Source organism: Stenella coeruleoalba, assembly GCF_951394435.1.
Source record: "Stenella coeruleoalba genome assembly, contig: scaffold_41, whole genome shotgun sequence".
Lineage (NCBI taxonomy): Eukaryota > Metazoa > Chordata > Mammalia > Artiodactyla > Delphinidae > Stenella > Stenella coeruleoalba.
In genome coordinates this window covers 1851428-1870916 of record NW_027646196.1, presented here as the reverse complement: position 1 = coordinate 1870916, position 19489 = coordinate 1851428, and the positions used below count along the sequence as shown (strand labels likewise).

Below are 19489 nucleotides of genomic sequence, written 5' to 3'. Positions count from 1 at the left end.
CAAATATGTCTCAGTTTTCGTCCCCTGCTACATGGGTGCAACATCCCAAACGCTTTACTAACACTCTCCCAACTTGGAGAGTCAGTGCCTTTAAACTCCTCTTTGGCCCAGTTTGCAATTTCTGCGGAAGATGAACAGGAATAGGGAGAACCAATGAGAGACTAGCTAGAGGTGTCTGAACGAGCAAATTTAACTCTCATTTCCCACCAGGAAGAAGAATTAACCAAAGGCTCAGCGTGCCGTGCCAGAACAAGATTAGGGCCTGAAGCCATCCTGCGGTGTTGCGGCCAGCTCACAAGAAAGCAAGTTGAAGAAAGGAGCTCAGGGGCACTGTAATTCACAAACCTGCAGAGTTATAAATGACAGCTATCGTCCAAAAATATACTGAAGTAAGGCTGCCAAGAGGACTTGAAAGCGGGGCAGACTTCCAGGAAACCGATTTCAGGAGGTAGACAGGAATTGCATTTCAAGCATAGGAAAAGAGGCAGAATGTCCACAATGATGCACTTGGCCAAAAAGGGCGTATGCGTTTTTTCCTGAATATATTCAGGAAAAAACGCATACGCCCTTTTTGGCCAACCAAGCAAGCTTGCAAAGGAAATCTGCACTACAATGAAGTCTCACTGCCCCCTGGTCAAAAGGGCCATCTGAAAAATGTTTAAAATCCAGAAAGGCAGGAAAGGCCATGGAGAACTGGGAGCCTTGTTATGCTGATGGGCAGGATGTAAATCGCCAACAGACACTCAGGAGAAGTGTATGGTGTTTCCTGAAACATCTAAAAAACAAAGCAACAGAGCCTAGGGCACTTCAACTTATGGTCCTATACATTAGGGAAATTAAAATCAAAAAGACACAGCCACCCCAAACTTTGGGACGCCTCTGTTTACAAGAACCTCGCTTACCGTACAAGTTCAATATTGCAGAAATTAAAAAATGGATAAAGAACGTGTGGTACTTACGTACAATGCAGTATCACTCAGCAATGAAATCTATGTCATCAGGCCCATAGCAGCATAATGAGTGGATTCAGGTACGATGATTCTAACTGAAATAAATCACACAGAAAAAGAAACATCATAAGATATCACTAATACACGGAATGTAAACTTGGCTACACAGGAACTGAATTCCAAAACAGAACAGGGTCTCAAATTTAGAAAACCAACTCATGCTTGCGTAAGGGGAAAGGTGAGTTGGGGTGCTGCATAAAACCAGAGATTGAAATGAGCACAGATAAAGTTCCTTAAGCCAAATATGGAATAGACAAGAGCTACTCCTTGCTCAACGAAATGGACTCAACACCTCATATTAAACGCCTAAGAATGTACCTGACTAGTAAGTATCTTAAAACCTATGGATTGCTATATCTCCAAAAGAGAATCAAGCGTGTGTACAGGGGCATAAACGCAGCATTGATAGGATTGGAGAGGTTCGGTAAGCAAATGAAGACCCTTTGAAGTCATATTGCATTGTACCCATTCCACGGGTATCAACTCTCCAGGTTTAAGGTATTCTTCCTTCAGCTAAAACATGCATGTGGAACCCAGAGTATGATCAACCGTGTGATCGGGAGACGTGTTCAAATATGTCTCAGTTTTCGTCCCCTGGTACATGGGTGCAACATCCCAAACGCTTTACTAACACTCTCCCGACTTGGAGAGTCAGTGCCTTTAAACTCCTGTTTGGCCCACTTTGCAATTTCTGCCGAAGATGAACAGGAATAGGGAGAACCAATGAGAGACTAGCTGGAGGTGTCTGAACGAGGAAATTTAACTCTCATTTCCCACCAGGAAGAGGAATTAACCAAAGGCTCAGCGTGCCATACCGGAACCAGATTAGGGCCTGAAGCCATCCTGCGGTGTTGCGGCCAGGTCACAAGAAAGCGAGTTGACGAAAGGAGCTCAGGGGCACTGTAATTCACAATCCTGCAGAGTTATAAATGACAGCTATCGTCCAAAAATATACTGAAGTAAGGCTGCCAAGAGGACTTGAAAGCGGGGCAGAATTGCAGGAAACCAATTTCACGAGGTAGACTGGTATTGCACTGAAAGCATAGGAAAAGAGGCAGAACGTCCACAATGATGCACTTGGCCAAAAAGGGCGTATGCGTTTTATCCTGAATATATTCAGGAAAAAACGCATACGCCCTTTTTGGCCAACCAAGCAAGCTTGCAAAGGAAATCTGCACTACAATGAAGTATCACTTCCCCCCGGTCAAAAGGGCCATCTGGAAAAAGTGTAAAATCCAGAAAGGAAGGACAGGCCATGGAGAACTGGGAGCCTTGTTATGCTGATGGGCGGGATGTAAATTGCCAACAGACACGCGGGAGAAGTGTATGGTGTTTCCTGAAACATCTAAAAAACAAAGCAACAGAGCCTAGGGCACTTCCAATTATGGTCCTATAGCTTAGGGAAATTAAAATCAAAAAGACACAGCAACCCCAAAGTTTGGGACGTCTCTGTTTACAAGAACCTCATTTACCGTACAAGTGCAATATCGCAGAAATTGAAAAATGGAAAAGAACATGTGGTACTTACGTACAATGCAGTATCACTCAGCAATGAAATCTATGTCATCAGGCCTGTAGCACCATAATGAGTGGATTCAGGTACGATGATTCTAACTGAAATAAGTCACACAGAAAAAGAAACATCATAAGATATCAGTATTACAAGGAATGTAAACTTGGCTACACAGGAACTGGATTACAGAACAGAACAGGGTCTCCAATTTAGAAAACCAACTTATGCTTGCTTAAGGGGAAAGGTGAGTTGGGGTGCTGCATAAAACCAGAGATTGAAATGAGCACAGATAAAGTTCCTTAAGCCAAATATGGAATAGACAAGAGCTACTCCTTGCTCAACGAAATGGACTCAACACCGCATATTAAACGCCTAAGAATGTACCTGACTAGTAAGTATCTTAAAACCTATGGATTCCTATGTCTTCGAAAGAGAATCAACCATGTGTACAGGGGCATAAACGCAGCAGTGATAGGATTGGAGAAGATCGGTGAGCAAATGAAGACCCTTTGAAGTCATATTGCATGGTACCCATTCCACGGGTCTCAACTCTCCAGGTTTAAAGTATTCTTCCTTCAGCTAAAACATGCATGTGGAACCCAGAGTATGATCAACCGTGTGAACGGGAGACGTGTTCAAATATGTCTCAGTTTTCGTCCCCTGGTACTCGGGTGCAACATTCCAGACGCTTTACTAACACTCTCCCGACTTGGAGAGTCAGTGCCTTTAACCTCCTGTTTGGCCCAGTTTGCAATTACTGCGGAAGATGAACAGGAATAGGGAGAACCAATGAGAGACTAGCTGGAGGTGTCTGGACGGGCAAATTTAACTCTCATTTCCCACCAGGAAGAGGAATTATCCAAAGGCTCAGCGTGCCGTGCCGGAACCAGATTAGGGCCTGAAGCCATCCTGCGGTGTTGCGGCCAGCTCACAAGAAAGCGAGTTGAAGAAAGGAGCTCAGGGGCACTGTAATTCACAAACCTGCAGAGTTATAAATGACAGCTATCGTCCAAAAATAGACTGAAGTAAGGCTGCCAAGAGGACTTGAAAGCGGGGCAGAATTGCAGGAAACCGATTTCAGGAGGTAGACTGGAATTGCATTGAAAGCATAGGAAAAGAGGCAGAACGTCCACAATGATGCACTTGGCCAAAAAGGGCGTATGCGTTTTTTCCTGAATATATTCAGGAAAAAACGCATACGCCCTTTTTGGCCAACCAAGCAACCTTGCAAAGGAAATCTGCAGTACAATGAAGTCTCACATCCCCCCGGTTAAAAGGGCCATCTGAAAAAAGTGTAAAATCCAGAAAGGCAGGACAGGCCATGGAGAACTAGGAGCCTTGTTATGCTGATGGGCGGGATGTAAATTGCGAAAAGACACTCGGGAGAAGTGTATGGTGTTTCCTGAAACATCTGAAAAACAAAGCAACAGAGCCAAGGGCACTTCTACTTATGGTCCTATAGCTTAGGGAAATTAAAATCAAAAATACACAGCCACCCCAATGTTTGGGACGCCTCTGTTTACAAGAACCTCGTTTACGGTACAAGTTCAATATCGCAGAAAATGAAAAATGGATAAAGAAGTTGTGGTACTTACGTACAATGCAGTATCACTCAGCAATGAAATCTATGTCATCAGGCCCGTAGCAGCATAATGAGTGGATTCAGGTACAATGATTCTAACTGAAATAAGTCACACAGAAAAAGAAACATCATAAGATATCACTAATACACGGAATGTAAACTTGGCTACACAGGAACTGAATTCCAAAACAGAACAGGGTCGCAAATTTAGAAAAGCAACTTATGCTTGCTTAAGGGGAAAGGTGAGTTGGGGTGCTGCATAAAACCAGAGATTGAAATGAGCACAGATAAAGTTCCTTAAGCCAAATATGGAATAGACAAGAGCTACTCCTTGCTCAACGAAACGGACTCAACACCCCATATTAAACGCCTAAGAATGTACCTGACTTGTAAGTATCTTAAAACCTAGGGATTGCTATGTCTCCGAAAGAGAATCAAGCGTGTGTACAGGGGCATAAACGCAGCAGTGATAGGATTGGAGAGGTTCGGTAAGCAAATGAAGACCCTTTGAAGTCATGTTGCATTGTACCCATTCCACGGGTCTCAACTCTCCAGGTTTAAGGTATTCTTCCTTCAGCCAAAACATGCATGTGGAACCCAGAGTATGATCAACCGTGTGATCGGGAGACGTGTTCAAATATGTCTCAGTTTTCGTCCCCCGGTACATGGGTGCAAAATCCCAAACGTTTTACTAACACTCTCCCCACTTGGAGAGTCAGTGCCTTTAAACTCCTGTTTGGCCCAGTTTGCAATTTCTGCGGAAGATGAACAGGAATAGGGAGAACCAATGAGAGACTAGCTGGAGGTGTCTGAACGAGCAAATTTAACTCTCATTTCCCACCAGGAAGAGGAATTAACCAAAGGCTCAGCGTGCCGTGCCGGAACCAGATGAGGGCCTGAAGCCATCCTGCGGTGTTGCGGCCAGCTCACAAGAAAGCGAGTTGAAGAAAGGAGCTCAGGGGCACTGTAATTCACAATCCTGCAGAGTTATAAATGACAGCTATCGTCCAAAAATATACTGAAATAAGGCTGCCAAGAGGACTTGAAAGCGGGGCAGAATTGCAGGAAACCGATTTCAGGAGGTAGACTGGAATTGCATTGAAAGCATAGGCAAAGAGGCAGAACGTCCACAATAATGCACTTAGCCAAAAAGGGCGTATGCGTTTTTTCCTGAATATATTCAGGAAAAAACGCATACGCCCTTTTTGGCCAACCAAGCAAGCTTGCAGAGGAAATCTGCACAACAATGAAGTCTCACTTCCCCCCGGTCAAAAGGGCCATGTGAAAAAAGTGTAACATCCAGAAAGGCAGGAGAGGCCATGGAGAACTGGGAGCCTTGTAATGCTGATGGGCGGGATGTAAATGCCAACAGACACTGGGGAGAAGTGTATGGTGTTTCCTGAAACATCTAAAAAACAAAGCAACAGAGCCTAGGGCAATTCCACTTATGGTCCTATAGCTTAGGGAAATTAAAATCAAAAAGACACAGCCACCCCAAAGTTTGGAATGTCTATGTTTACAATAACCTCGTGTACAGTACAAGTTCAACATCGCAGAAAGTGAAAAATGGATAAAGAAGTTGTGGTATTTACTTACAAAGCAATATCACTCAGCAATGAAATCTATGTCATCAGGCCCTTAGCAGCACAATGAGTGGATTCAGGTATGATGATTCTAACTGAAATAAGTCACACAGAAAAAGAAACATCATAAGGTATTAGTAATACACGGAATGTAAACTTGGCTACACAGGAACTGAATTACAGAACAGAACAGGGTCTCAAATTTAGAAAACCAACTTATGCTTGCTTAAGGGGAAAGGTGAGTTGGGGTGCTGCATAAAACCAGAGATTGAAATGAGCACAGATAAAGTTCCTTAAGCCAAATATGGAATAGACAAGAGCTACTCCTTGCTCAACGAAATGGACTCAAAACGGCATATTAAACGCCTAAGAATGTACCTGACTAGTAAGTATCTTAAAACCTATGGATTGCTATGTCTCCGAAAGAGAATCAAGCATGTGTACAGGGGCATAAACGCAGCAGTGATAGGATTGGAGAGGTTCGGTGAGCAAATGAAGACCCTTTGAAGTCATATTGCATGGTACCCATTCCACGGGTTTCAACTACCCAGGTTTAAGGTATTCTTCCTTCAGCTAAAACATGCATGTGGAACCCAGATTATGATCAACCATGTGATCGGGAGACGTGTTCAAATATGTCTCAGTTTTCGTACCCTGGTACTCGGGTGCAACATTCCAGATGCTTTACTAACACTCTCCTGACTTGGAGAGTCAGTGCCTTTAACCTCCTGTTTGGCCCAGTTTGCAATTTCTGCGGAAGATGAACAGGAATAGGGAGAACTAATGAGAGACTAGCTGGAGGTGTCTGGACGGGCAAATTTAACTCTCATTTCCCACCAGGAAGAGGAATTAACCAAAGGCTCAGCATGCCGTGCCGGAACCAGATTAGAACCTGAAGCCATCCTGCGGTGTTGCGGCCAGGTCACAAGAAAGCGAGTTGAAGAAAGAAGCTCAGGGGCACAGTAATTCACAAACCTGCAGAGTTATAAATGACAGCTATCGTCCAAAAATATACTGAAGTAAGGCTGCCAAGAGGACTTGAAAGCGGGGCAGAATTGCAGGAAACCGATTTCAGGAGGTAGACTGGAATTGCATTGAAAGCATAGGAAAAGAGGCAGAGCGTCCACAATGATGCACTTGGCTAAAAAGGGCGTATGCGTTTTTTCCTGAATATATTCAGGAAAAAACGCATACGCCCTTTTTGGCCAACCAAGCAAGCTTGCAAAGGAAATCTGCACTACAATGAAGTCTCACTTCCCCCCGGTCAAAAGGGCCATCTGAAAAAAGTGTAAAATCCAGAAAGGCAGGACAGGCCATGGAGAACTGGGAGCCTTGTTATGCTGATGGGCGGGATGTAAATTGCCGACAGACACTCGGGAGAAGTGTATGGTGTTTCCTGAAACATCTAAAAAACAAAGCAACAGAGCCTAGGGCATTTCCACTTATGGTCCTATAGCTTAGGGAAATTAAAACCAAAAAGACACAGCCACCCCAAAGTTTGGGATGTCTCTGTTTACAAGAAACTCGTTTACAGTACAAGTTCAACATCGCAGAAAGTGAAAAATGGATAAAGAAGTTGTGGTATTTACTTACAAAACAATATCACTCAGCAATGAAATGTATGTCATCAGGCCCATAGCAGCACAATGAGTGGATTCAGGTATGATGATTCTAACTGAAATAAGTCACACAGAAAGAGAAACATCATAAGATATCAGTAATACACGGAATGTAAACTTGGCTACACAGGAACTGAATTACAGAACAGAACAGGGTCTCAAATTTAGAATACCAACTTATGCTTGCTTAACGGGAAAGGTGAGTTGGGGTGCTGCATAAAACCAGAGATTGAAATGAGCACAGATAAAGTTCCTTAAGCCAAATATGGAATAGACAAGAGCTACTCCTTGCTCAACGAAATGGACTCAACACCCCATATTAAACGCCTAAGAATGTACCTGACTAGTAAGTATCTTAAAACCTATGGATTGCTATGTCTCCGAAAGAGAATCAAGCGTGAGTACAGGGGCATAAACGCAGCATTGATAGGATTCCAGAGGTTTGGTGAGCAAATGAAGACCCTTTGAAGTCATATTGCATGGTACCCATTCCACGGGTCTCAACTCTCCAGGTTTAAGGTATTCTTCCTTCAGCTAAAACATGCATGTGGAACCTAGAGTATGATCAACCGTGTGATCGGGAGACGTGTTGAAATATGTTTCAGTTTTCCTACCCTGGTACTCGGGTGCAACATTCCAGTCGCTTTACTAAAACTCTCCCCACTTGCAGAGTCAGTCCCTTTAACCTCCTGTTTGGCCCAGTTTGCAATTTCTGCGGAAGATGAACAGGAATAGCGAGAACCAATGAGAGACTAGCTGGAGGTGTCTGGACGGGCAAATTGAACTCTCATTTCCCACCAGGAAGAAGAAATAACCAAAGGCTCAGCGTGCCGTGCCGGAACCAGATTAGGGCCTGAAGCCATCCTGTGGTGTTGCGGCCAGGTCACAAGAAAGCGAGTTGAAGAAAGGAGCTCAGGGGCAGTGTAATTCACAAACCTGCAGAGTTATAAATCACAGCTATCGTCCAAAAATATACTGAAGTAAGGCTGCCAAGAGGACTTGAAAGCGGGGCAGAATTGCGTGAACCCGATTTCAGGAGGTAGACTGGAATTGCATTGAAAGCATAGGAAAAGAGGCAGAACGTCCACAATGATGCACTTGGCCAAAAAGGGCGTATGCGTTTTTTCCTGAATATATTCAGGAAAAAACGCATACGCCCTTTTTGGCCAACCAAGCAAGCTTGCAAAGGAAATCTGCACTACAATGGAGTCTCACTTCCCCCCGGTCAAACAGGCCATCTGAAAAAAGTGTAAAATCCAGAAAGGCAGGACAGGCCATGGAGAACTGGGAGCCTTGTTATGCTGATGGGCAGGATGTAAATCGCCAACAGACACTCAGGAGAAGTGTATGGTGTTTCCTGAAACATCTAAAAAACAAAGCAACAGAGCCTAGGGCACTTCCACTTATGGTCCTATAGCTTAGGGAAATTAAAATCAAAAAGACACAGCCACCCCAAAGTTTGGGACGCCTCTGTTTACAAGAACCTCGTTTACCGTACAAGTTCAATATCACAGAAAGTGAAAAATGGATAAAGAACTTGTGGTACGTACGTACAATGCAGTATCACTCAGCAATGAAATCTATGTCATCAGGCCCGTAGCAGCATAATGAGTGGATTCAGGTACGATGATTCTAACTGAAATAAGTCACACAGAAAAAGAAACATCATAAGATATCACTAATACACGGAATGTAAACTTGGCTACACAGGAACTGAATTCCAAAACAGAACAGGGTCTCAAATTTAGAAAACCAACTTATGCTTGCTTAAGGGTAAAGGTGAGTTGGGGTGCTGCATAAAACCAGAGATTGAAATGAGCACAGATAAAGTTCCTTAAGCCAAATATGGAATAGACAAGAGCTACTCCTTGCTCAATGAAATGGACTCAACACCCCATATTAAACACCTAAGAATGTACCTGACTAGTAAGTATCTTAAAACCTATGGATTGCTATGTCTCCAAAAGAGAATCAAGCGTTTGTTCAGGGGCATAAACGCAGCAGTGATAGGATTGGAGAGGTTCGGTGAGCAAATGAAGACCCTTTGAAGTCATATTGCATGGTACCCATTCACCGGGTCTCTACTCTCCAGGTTTAAGGTATTCTTCCTTCAGCTAAAACATGCATGTGGAACCCAGAGTATGATCAACCGTTTGAATGGGAGACGTGTTTAAATATGTCTCCGTTCTCGTCCCCAGGTACTCGGGTGCAACATTCCAGACGCTTTACTAACACTCTCCCGACTTGGACAGTCAGCGCCTTTAACCTCCTGTTTGGCCCAGTTTGCAATTTCTGCGGAAGATGAACAGGAATAGGGAGAACTAATGAGAGACTAGCTGGAGGTGTCTGGACGGGCAAATTTAACTCTCATTTCCCACCAGGAAGAGGAATTAACCAAAGGCTCAGCGTGCCGTGCCGGAACCAGATTAGGGCCTGAAGCCATCCTGCGGTGCTGCGGCCAGCTCACAAGAAAGCGAGTTGAAGAAAGGAGCTCAGGGGCACTGTAATTCACAAACCTGCAGAGTTATAAATGACAGCTATCGTCCAAAAATATACTGAAGTAAGGCTGCCAAGAGGACTTGAAATCGGGGCAGAATTGCAGGAAACCGATTTCAGGAGGTAGACTGGAATTGCATTGAAAGCATAGGAAAAGAGGCAGAGCATCCACGATGATGCACTTGACCAAAAAGGGCGTATGCGTTTTTTCCTGAATATATTCAGGAAAAAACGCATACGCCCTTTTTGGCCAACCAAGCAACCTTGCAAAGGAAATCTGCACTACAATGAAGTCTCACTTCACCCCGGTCGAACGGGCCATCTGCAAAAAGTGTAAAATCTAGAAAGGCAGGACAGGCCATGGAGAACTGGGAGCCTTGTTATGCTGATGGGCGGGATGTAAATTGCCAACAGACACTCGGGAGAAGTGTATGGTGTTTCCTGAAACATCTAAAAAACAAAGCAACAGAGCCTAGGGCACTTCCACTTATGGTCCTATAGCTTAGGGAAATTAAAATCAAAAAGACACAGCCACCCCAAAGTTTGGGACGGCTCTGTTTACAAGAACCTCTTTTATGGGACAAGTTCAGTATCGCAGAAAGTGAAAAATGGATAAAGAAGTTGTGGTACTTACGTACAATGCAATATCCCTCAGCAATGAAATCTATGTCATCAGGCCCTTAGCAGCACAATGAGTGGATTCATGTATGATGATTCTAACTGAAATAAGTCACACAGAAAAAGAAACATCATAAGATATCACTAATACACGGAATGTAAACTTGGCTACACAGGAACTGGATTACAAAACAGAACAGGGTCTCAAATTTAGAAAACCAACTTATGCTTGCTTAAGGGGATAGGTGAGTTGGGGTGCTGCATAAAACCAGAGATTGAAATGAGCACAGATAAAGTTCCTTAAGCCAAATATGGAATAGACAAGAGCTACTCCTTGCTCAACGAAATGGACTCAACACCCCATATTAAACACCTAAGTTGTACCTGACTCGTAAGTATCTTAAAACCTATGGATTGCTATGTCTCCGAAAGAGAATCAAGCATGTGTACAGGGGCATAAACGCAGCAGTGATAGGATTGGAGAGGTTCGGTGAGCAAATGAAGACCCTTTGAAGTCATATTGCATGGTACCCATTCCACGGGTCTCAACTCTCCAGGTTTAAGGTATTCTTCCTTCAGCTAAAACATGCATGTGGAACCTAGAGTATGATCAACCATGTGATCGGGAGACGTGTTCAAATATGTCTCAGTTTTCGTACCCTGGTACTCGGGTGCAACATTCCAGACGCTTTACTAACACTCTCCCGACTTGGAGAGTCAGTCCCTTTAACCTCCTGTTTGGCCCAGTTTGCAATTTCTGCGGAAGATGAACAGTAATAGCGAGAACCAATGAGAGACTAGCTGGAGGTGTCTGGACGGGCAAATTTAACTCTCATTTCCCACCAGGAAGAGGAATTAACCAAAGGCTCATCGTGCCATTCCAGAACCAGATTAGGGCCTTAAGCCATCCTGCGGTGTTGCGGCCAGGTCACAAGAAAGCGAGTTGAAGAAAGGAGCTCAGGGGCACTGTAATTCACAAACCTGCAGAGTTATAAATGACAGCTATCGTCCAAAAATATACTGAAGTAAGCCTGCCAAGAGGACTTGAAAGCGGGGCAGAATTGCATGAAACCGATTTCAGGAGGTAGACTGGAATTGCATTGAAAGCATAGGAAAAGAGGTAGAACGTCCACAATGATGCACTTGGCCAAAAAGGGCGTATGTGTTTATTCCTGAATATATTCAGGGAGAACGCATACGCCGTTTTTGGCCAACCAAGCAAGCTTCCAAAGGAAAACTGCACTACAATGAAGTCTCACTTCCCCCCCGGTCAAAAGGGCCATCTGAAAAAAGTGTAAAATCCTGAAAGGCAGGACAGGTCATGGAGAACTGGGAGCTTTGTTATGCTGATGGGCGGGATGCAAATTGCCAACAGACACTCTGGACAAGTGTATGGTGTTTCCTGAAACATCTAAGAAACAAAGCAGCAGAGCCTAGGGCACTTCCACTTATGGTCCTATAGCTTAGGGAAATTTAAATCAAAAAGACACAGCCACCCCAAAGTTTGGGACGGCTCTGTTTACAAGAACCTCGTTTACGGTACAAGGTCAGTATCGCAGAAAGTGGGAAATGGATAAAGAAGTTGTGGTACTTACGTACAATGCAATACCCCTCAGCAATGAAATCTATGTCTTCAGGCCCGTAGCAGCATAATGAGTGGATTCATGTATGATGATTCTAACTGAAATAAGTCACACAGAAAATGAAACATCATAAGATATCACTAATACACGGAATGTAAAATTGGCTACACAGGAACTGGATTACAAAACAGAACAGCGACTCAAATTTAGAAAACCAACTTATGCTTGCTTAAGGGGAAAGGTGAGTTGGGGTGCTACATAAAACCAGAGATTGAAATGAGCACAGATAAAGTTCCTTAAGCCAAATATGGAATAGACAAGAGCTACTCCTTGCTCAACGAAATGGACTCAACACCCCATATTAAACACCTAAGAATGTACCTGTCTAGTAAGTATCTTAAAACCTATGGATTGCTGTGTCTCCGAAAGAGAATCAAGCGTGTGTACAGGGGCATAAACGCAGCAGTGATAGGATTGGAGAGGTTCGGTGAGCAAATGAAGACCCTTTGAAGTCATATTGCATGGTACCCATTCCACGGGTCTCAACTCTCCAGGTTTAAGGGATTCTTCCTTCAGCTAAAACATGCATGTGGAACCCAGAGTATGATCAACCGTGTGATCGGGAGACGTGTTCAAATATGTCTCAGTTTTCGTCACCTGATACTCGGGTGCAACATTCCAGACGCTTTACTAACACTCTCCCCACTTGGAGAGTCAGTGCCTTTAACCTCCTCTTTGGCCCAGTTTGCAATTTCTGCAGAAGATAAACAGGAATAGGTAGAACCAATGAGAGACTAGCTGGAGGTGTCTGGACGGGCTAATTGAACTCTCATTTCCCACCAGGAAGAGGAATTAACCAAAGGCTCAGCGTGCCGTGCCGGAACCAGATTAGGGCCTGAAGCAATCCTGCGGTGTTGCAGCCAGCTCACAAGAAAGCGAGTTGAAGAAAGGAGCTCAGGGGCACTGTAATTCACAAACCTGAGGAGTTATAAATAACAGCTATCGTCCAAAAATATACTGAAGTAAGGCTGCCAAGAGGACTTGTAAGCAGGGCAGAATTGCAGGAAACCGATTTCAGGAGGTAGACTAGAATTGCATTGAAAGCATAGGAAAAGAGGCAGAACGTCCACAGTGATGCACTTGGGCAAAAAGGGCGTATGCATTTTTTCCTGAATATATTCAGGAAAAAATGCATACGCCCTTTTTGGCCAACCAAGCAAGCTTGCAAAGGAAATCTGCACTACAATGAAGTCTCACTTGCCCCTGGTCTAAAGGGCCATCTGAAAAAAGTGTAAAATCCAGAAAGGCAGGACAGGCCATGGAGAACTGGGAGCCTTGTTATGCTGATGGGCGGGATGTAAATTGCCAACAGACACTCCAGAGAAGTGTATGGTGTTTCCTGAAACATCTAAAAAACAAAGCAACAGAGCCTAGGGCACTTCCACTTATGGTCCTATAGCTTAGGGAAGTTAAAATCAAAAAGACACAGCCACCCCAAAGTTTGGGTTGCTCTGTTTACAAGAACCTCGTTTACGGTACAAGTTCAGTATCGCAGAAAGTGAAAAATTGATAAAGTAGTTGTGGTCCTTATGTACAATGCAATATCCCTCAGCAATGAAATCTATGTCATCAGGCCCGTAGCAGCATAATGAGTGGATTCAGCTATGATGATTCTAACTGAAATAAGTCACACAGAAAAAGAAACATCATAAGATATCACTAATGCACGGAATGTAAACTTGGCTACACAGGAACTGAATTACAAAACAGAACAGGGTCTCAAATTTAGAAAACCAACTTTTGCTTGCTTAAGGGGAAAGGTGAGTTGGGGTGCTGCATAAAACCAGAGATTGAAATGAGCACAGATAAAGTTCCTTAATCCTAATATGTAACAGACAAGAGCTACTCCTTGCTCAACGAAATGGACTCAACACCCCATATTAAACGCCTAAGAATGTAACTGACTAGTAAGTATCTGAAAACCTATGGATTGCTATGTCTCCGAAAGAGAATCAAGCGTGTGTACAGGGGCATAAACGCAGCAGTGATAGGATTGGAGAGGTTCGGTGAGCAAATGAAGACCCTTTGAAGTCATATTGCATGGTACACATTCCACGGGTCTCAACTCTCCAGGTTTAAGGGATTCTTCCTTCAGCTAAAACATGCATGTGGAACCCAGAGTATGATCAACCGTGTGATCAGGAGACGTTTTCATATATGTCTCAGTTTTCATCCCCTGGTACTCGGGTGCAACATTCCAGACGCTTTACTAACACTCTCCCCACTTGGAGAGTCAGTGCCTTTAACCTCCTGTTTGGCCCAGTTTGCAATTTCTGCGAAAGATGAACAGGAATAGCGAGAACCAATGAGAGACTAGCTGGAGGTGTCTGGACGGGCAAATTGAACTCTCATTTCCCACCAGGAAGAGGAATTAACCAAAGGCTCAGCGTGCCGTGCTGGAACCAGATTAGGGCCTGAAGCAATCCTGCGGTGTTGCGGCCAGCTCACAAGAAAGCGAGTTGAAGAAAGGAGCTCAGGGGCACTGTAATTCACAAACCTGAGGAGTTGTAAATGACAGCTATCGTCCAAAAATATACTGAAGTAAGGCTGCCAAGAGGACTTGAAAGCGGGGCAGAATTGCAGGAAACTGATTTCAGGAGGTAGACTGGAATTGCATTTAAAGCATAGGAAAAGAGGCAGAACGTCCACAATGATGCACTTGGCCAAAAAGGGAATATGCGTTTTTTCCTAGGAAGAAACGCATACGCACTTTCTGGATAACCAAGCAAGCTTGCAAAGGAAATCTGCACTACAATGTACTCTCACTGCCTCCAGGTCAAAAGGGCCACCTGAAAAAAGTGTAAAATCCAGAAAGTCTGGACAGGCCATGGAGAACTGGGAGCCTTGTTATGCTGATGGGTGGGATGTAAATTGCCAACAGCCACTCTGGAGAAGTGTAGGGTGTTTCCTGAAACATCTAAAAAACAAAGCAACAGAGCCTAGGGCACTTCCACTTATGGTCCTATAGCTTAGGGAAATTAAAATCAAAAAGACACAGCCACCCCAAATTTTGGGACGGCTCTGTTTACAAGAACCTCGTTTACGGTACAAGGTCAGTATCGCAGAAAGTGAAAAATGGATAAAGAAGTTGTGGTACTTACGTACAATGCAATATCCCTCAGCAATGAAATCTATGTCATCAGGCCCGTAACAGCATAATGAGTGGATTCAGGTACGATGATTCTAACTGAAATAAGTCACACAGAAAAAGAAACATCATAAGATATCACTAATACACGGAATGTAAACTTGGCTACACAGGAACTGAATTACAAAACAGAACAGGGTCTCAAATGTAGAAAACCAACTTATGCTTGCTTAAGGGTAAAGGTGAGTTGGGGTGCTGCATAAAACCAGAGATTGAAATTAGCACAGATACCGTTCCATAAGCCAAATATGTAATAACAAGAGCTCATCCTTGTTCAACTAAGTGGACTCAACACCCCATATTAAACACCTAAGAATATACCTGACTGTTAAGAATTTTAAAACCTATCGATTTATATGTCTCCAAAAGAGAATCAAGCGTGTGTACAGTGGCATAAACGCAGCAGTGATAGGATTGGTGAGGTTTGGTGAGCAAATGCAGACCCTTTGAAGTCATATTGCATGGTACCCATTCCATGGGTCTCAACTCTCCAGGTTTAAGGGATTCTTCCTTCAGCTAAACCATGCATGTGGAACCCAGAGTATGATCCAACATGTGATCGGGAAACGTGTTCAAATGCGTCTCAGTTTTTGTCCCCTGGTACTCGGGTGCAACATTCCAGACACTTTACTAACACTCTTCCCACTTGGAGAGTCAGTGCCTTTAACCTCCTGTTTGGCCCAGTGTACAATTTCTGCGGAAATTGAACAGGAATAAGGAGAACCAATGAGAGACTAGCTGGAGGTGTCTGGACGGGCAAATTTAACTCTCATTTCCCACCAGGAAGACGAATGAACCAAAGGCTCCGCATGCTGTGCTGGAACTAGATTAGGGCCTGAAGAGATCCTGCAGTTTTGCGGCCAGCTCACAAGAAATCGAGTTGAAGAAAGGAGCTCAGGGACACTGTAATTCACAAACCTGCGGAGTTATAAATGACAGCTATCATCCAAAATTATACTGAAGTAAGGCTGCGAAGAGGACTTGAATGCGGGGCAGTATTGCTGGAAACCGATTTCAGAAGGTACACGGGAGTCGCTCTTAAAGCATAGGAAAGAGACAGAACTTGGAAAATAATGGACTTGGCAAAAAAGGGCATATGTGTTTTATCCAGAGCTCTCATAACTGAGGGGAGGAGATTCCCAGCAGGTTTAACTGCCACCTGAGGGCTCACATTGCCAAGGCAACGTTAGCAAGCCAGGCAGGAGTTACCTCACAGCAGAGGTCCCACCTTACAGAAGGGTGAGAAACCCAGCCAACATCAGACTCTCACCAGAGGGCCCACATCACCAAGGGGATGGTAACCAGGCAGGAGTGTCTTCACACCAGTGGGGCCACATCATCTAAAGGTGAGGTACTCAGCACATGTGTCCTCAAACCAGAGGACCCACATCACCAAGGGCCTCGGAGTGAGGCAGGCAGGAGTAGCCTCACAACCCTGGGCCCATAGAATAAAAAAGTGAGGAATCCAGCAGTTGGAACCTCCCAGCAGGCGGCCCAGAGCACCGAGGCTATGGGATCCAGGCCACAGTGAACTCACAGAAGAGGGCCCATGTCATGAAACTGAGCAACCCAGCCATTGGGACCTCAGAGCAGGAGGCCCACATCCCCATGGGGATGGAAATCTGGTAGGAGTGTCCTCGCACCACTGAGAACTTATCAGAAAATTTTGGGAGACCGGCAGTTAGGGCCTGATGCCAGAGGACCCTCATCACCAAGGGAAGGAGGCTCCCAGCAGGCTCCAACTGCCACCAGAGGGCTGACGTCGCCAAGGTGATGTGTGCCAACCAGGCACGAATGACCTCACAGCAGAGGGCCCACCTCAGAGAAGTGTGACGAACCCAGTCAGGATCAGACTCGCACCAGAGGGCCCACATCACCAAATGGATTGGAACCAGGCAGGAGTGTCCTCACATGAGTAGGGCCACATCATCTAAAGGTGAGGAACCCAGAACATGTGGCTTCAAACCATAGGACACCCATCACCAAGGGGCTGGGAGTGAGGCAGGCAGGAGGAGCCTCATAACAGAGGGCCCAAAAATAAGAAAGGTGAGGAATCCAGCATTTGGAACCTCCCAGCAGACGGCCCAGAGCTCAGAGGCTATGGGATCCAGGCCGGAGTGAACTAACACCAGACAGCCCACATCATGAAACTGTGAGCAACCCAGACATTGGGACCTCAGAGCAGAAGGCCCACATCCCCATGGTGATGGGAACATGACAAAAGTGTCCTGGCATCACTGGGCTCACATCAGAAAACGTGGGGTGCTCAGAAGTTAGGGCCTGACGCTAGAGGGCACTCATCACTGAGAGGAGGAGGCTCCCAGCAGGCTCCAGCTGCCAACAGAGGGCCAACGTCGCCAAGGCGATGTGTGCCAGCCCGGCAGGAGTGACCTCACAGCAGAGGGCCCACCTCACAGAAGGGTGAGGAACACAGCCAGGATCAGACTCTCACCAGAGGGCCCACATCACCAAGGGGATGGGAACCAGGCAGGAGTGTCCCCACACCAGTGGGACAACATCATCGAAAGGTGAGGAACCCAGCACATGTGGCCTCATATCAGAGGACATACATCACAAAGGGGATGGGAGTGAGGCAGGTAGGAGTAGCCTAAAAACAGAGGGCCCAAAGAATAAAAAAGGTGAGGAATCCAGCATTTGGAACCTCCCAGCAGGCGGCCGAGAGCACAGAAGCTATGGGATGCAGGCCGGAGTGAACTAACACCAGAGAGCCCACATCATGAAACTGTGAGCAACCCAGGCGTTGGGACCTCAGAGCAGAAAGCCCACATCCCCATGGGGATGGGAACCTGACAGGAGTGTCCTGGCAACACTGGGCTCACATCAGAAAACGTGGGGAGCCCAGCAGTTAGGGCCTGATGCTAGAGGGCCGTCATCACCGAGGGGAGGAGGCTCCCAGCAGGTTCCATGTGCCAACAGAGGGCCCACGTTGCCAAGGTGATGTGTGCAAGTCAGGCAGGATTGACCTCACAGCAGAGGGCCTACCTCACAGAAGAGTGAGGAACCCAGCCAGGATAAGACTGTCACCAGAAGGCCCACATCACCAAGGGGATGGGAACCAGGCAGGAGTGTCCTCACACCAGTGGGGCCACATCATTGAAAGTTGCAGAACCCAGCACATGTGGCCTCAAACCAGAAGACCCACATCACGAAGGGGTTGCGAGTGAGGCAGGCAGGAGGAGCATCACAACACAGGACCCATAGAATACAAAAGTTGAGGAATCGAGCAGTTGGAACCTCCCAGCAGGCAGCCAAGAGCACAGAGGCTATGGGATCCAGGCCACAGTGAACTAAGACCAGAGAGCCCACATCATGAAATTGTGATCAACCCAGCCGTTGGAACCTCAGAGCAGAAGGCCCACATCCCCATGGAGATGGGAACCTAAGAGGAGTGCCCGAGCATCACTGGGCTCACTAAGAAAAGTTGGGGAGCCCAGCAGTTAGGGCCTGACGTCAGAGGGCCCTCATCACAGAGGTGAGGAGGCTCCCAGCAGGGTCCAAGTGCCACCAGAGGGCTCATGTCAACAAGGCGAGGTGAGCAAGCCAGGCAAGAGTTACCTGATAGTAGAGGGCGCACCTCACAGATGGGTGAGGAACCCAGCCAGGATCAGACTCTTACCAGAGGGCCCACATCACAAAGGGGATGGGAACCAGTCAGGAATATCCTCACACCAGTGGGGCCTCATCATATTAAGGTGAGGAACCCAGCACATGTGTCCTCAAACCAGAGGACCCACATCACCAAGGGCCTTGGAGTGAGGCAGGCAGGAGTAGCCTCACAACACAGGGCACATAATATAAAAAACGTGAGGATTCCAGCATTTAGACCTTCCAGCAGGCGGCCCAGAACACCAAGGCTATGGGATCCAGGCCACAGTGAACTCACAGCAGAGGGCCCACATCATAAAACTGTGAGCAACCCAGGCGTTGGGACCTCAGCACAGAAGGCCCACATCCCCATGGGAATGGGAACCTGGCTGGAGTGTCCTCGCACCACTGGGCGCACATCAGAAAATGTGGGGAGCCCACCATTTAGGGCCTGACGCCAGAGGGCCGTCATCACCGAGAGGAGGAGGCACCCTGCACGCTCCAACTGCCACCAGAGAGCTCACGTCTCCAAGGTGACGTGTGCCAGCCAGGCAGGAGTGACCTCACAGCAGAGGGCCCACCTCACAGAACGTTGAGGAACCCAGCCAGGATTAGACTCTCGCCAGAGGGCCCACCTCACCAAGGGGATGGGAACCAGGCAGGAGTGTCCT

General features: G+C 46.0%; 1 long non-coding RNA gene across 1 annotated transcript in view; it reads right to left on the bottom strand.

Moving 5' to 3' along the window:
• Nucleotides 1-4115: 4115 nt before the first annotated feature.
• Nucleotides 4116-19489, bottom strand: part of LOC307181268 — a 202478-nt gene continuing 187104 nt past the window's right edge. Inside the window, exon 3 of the long non-coding RNA XR_013826265.1 lies at nt 4116-4204. This is a non-coding gene — a long non-coding RNA (uncharacterized lncRNA). The remainder of the gene's footprint in view (nt 4205-19489) is intronic.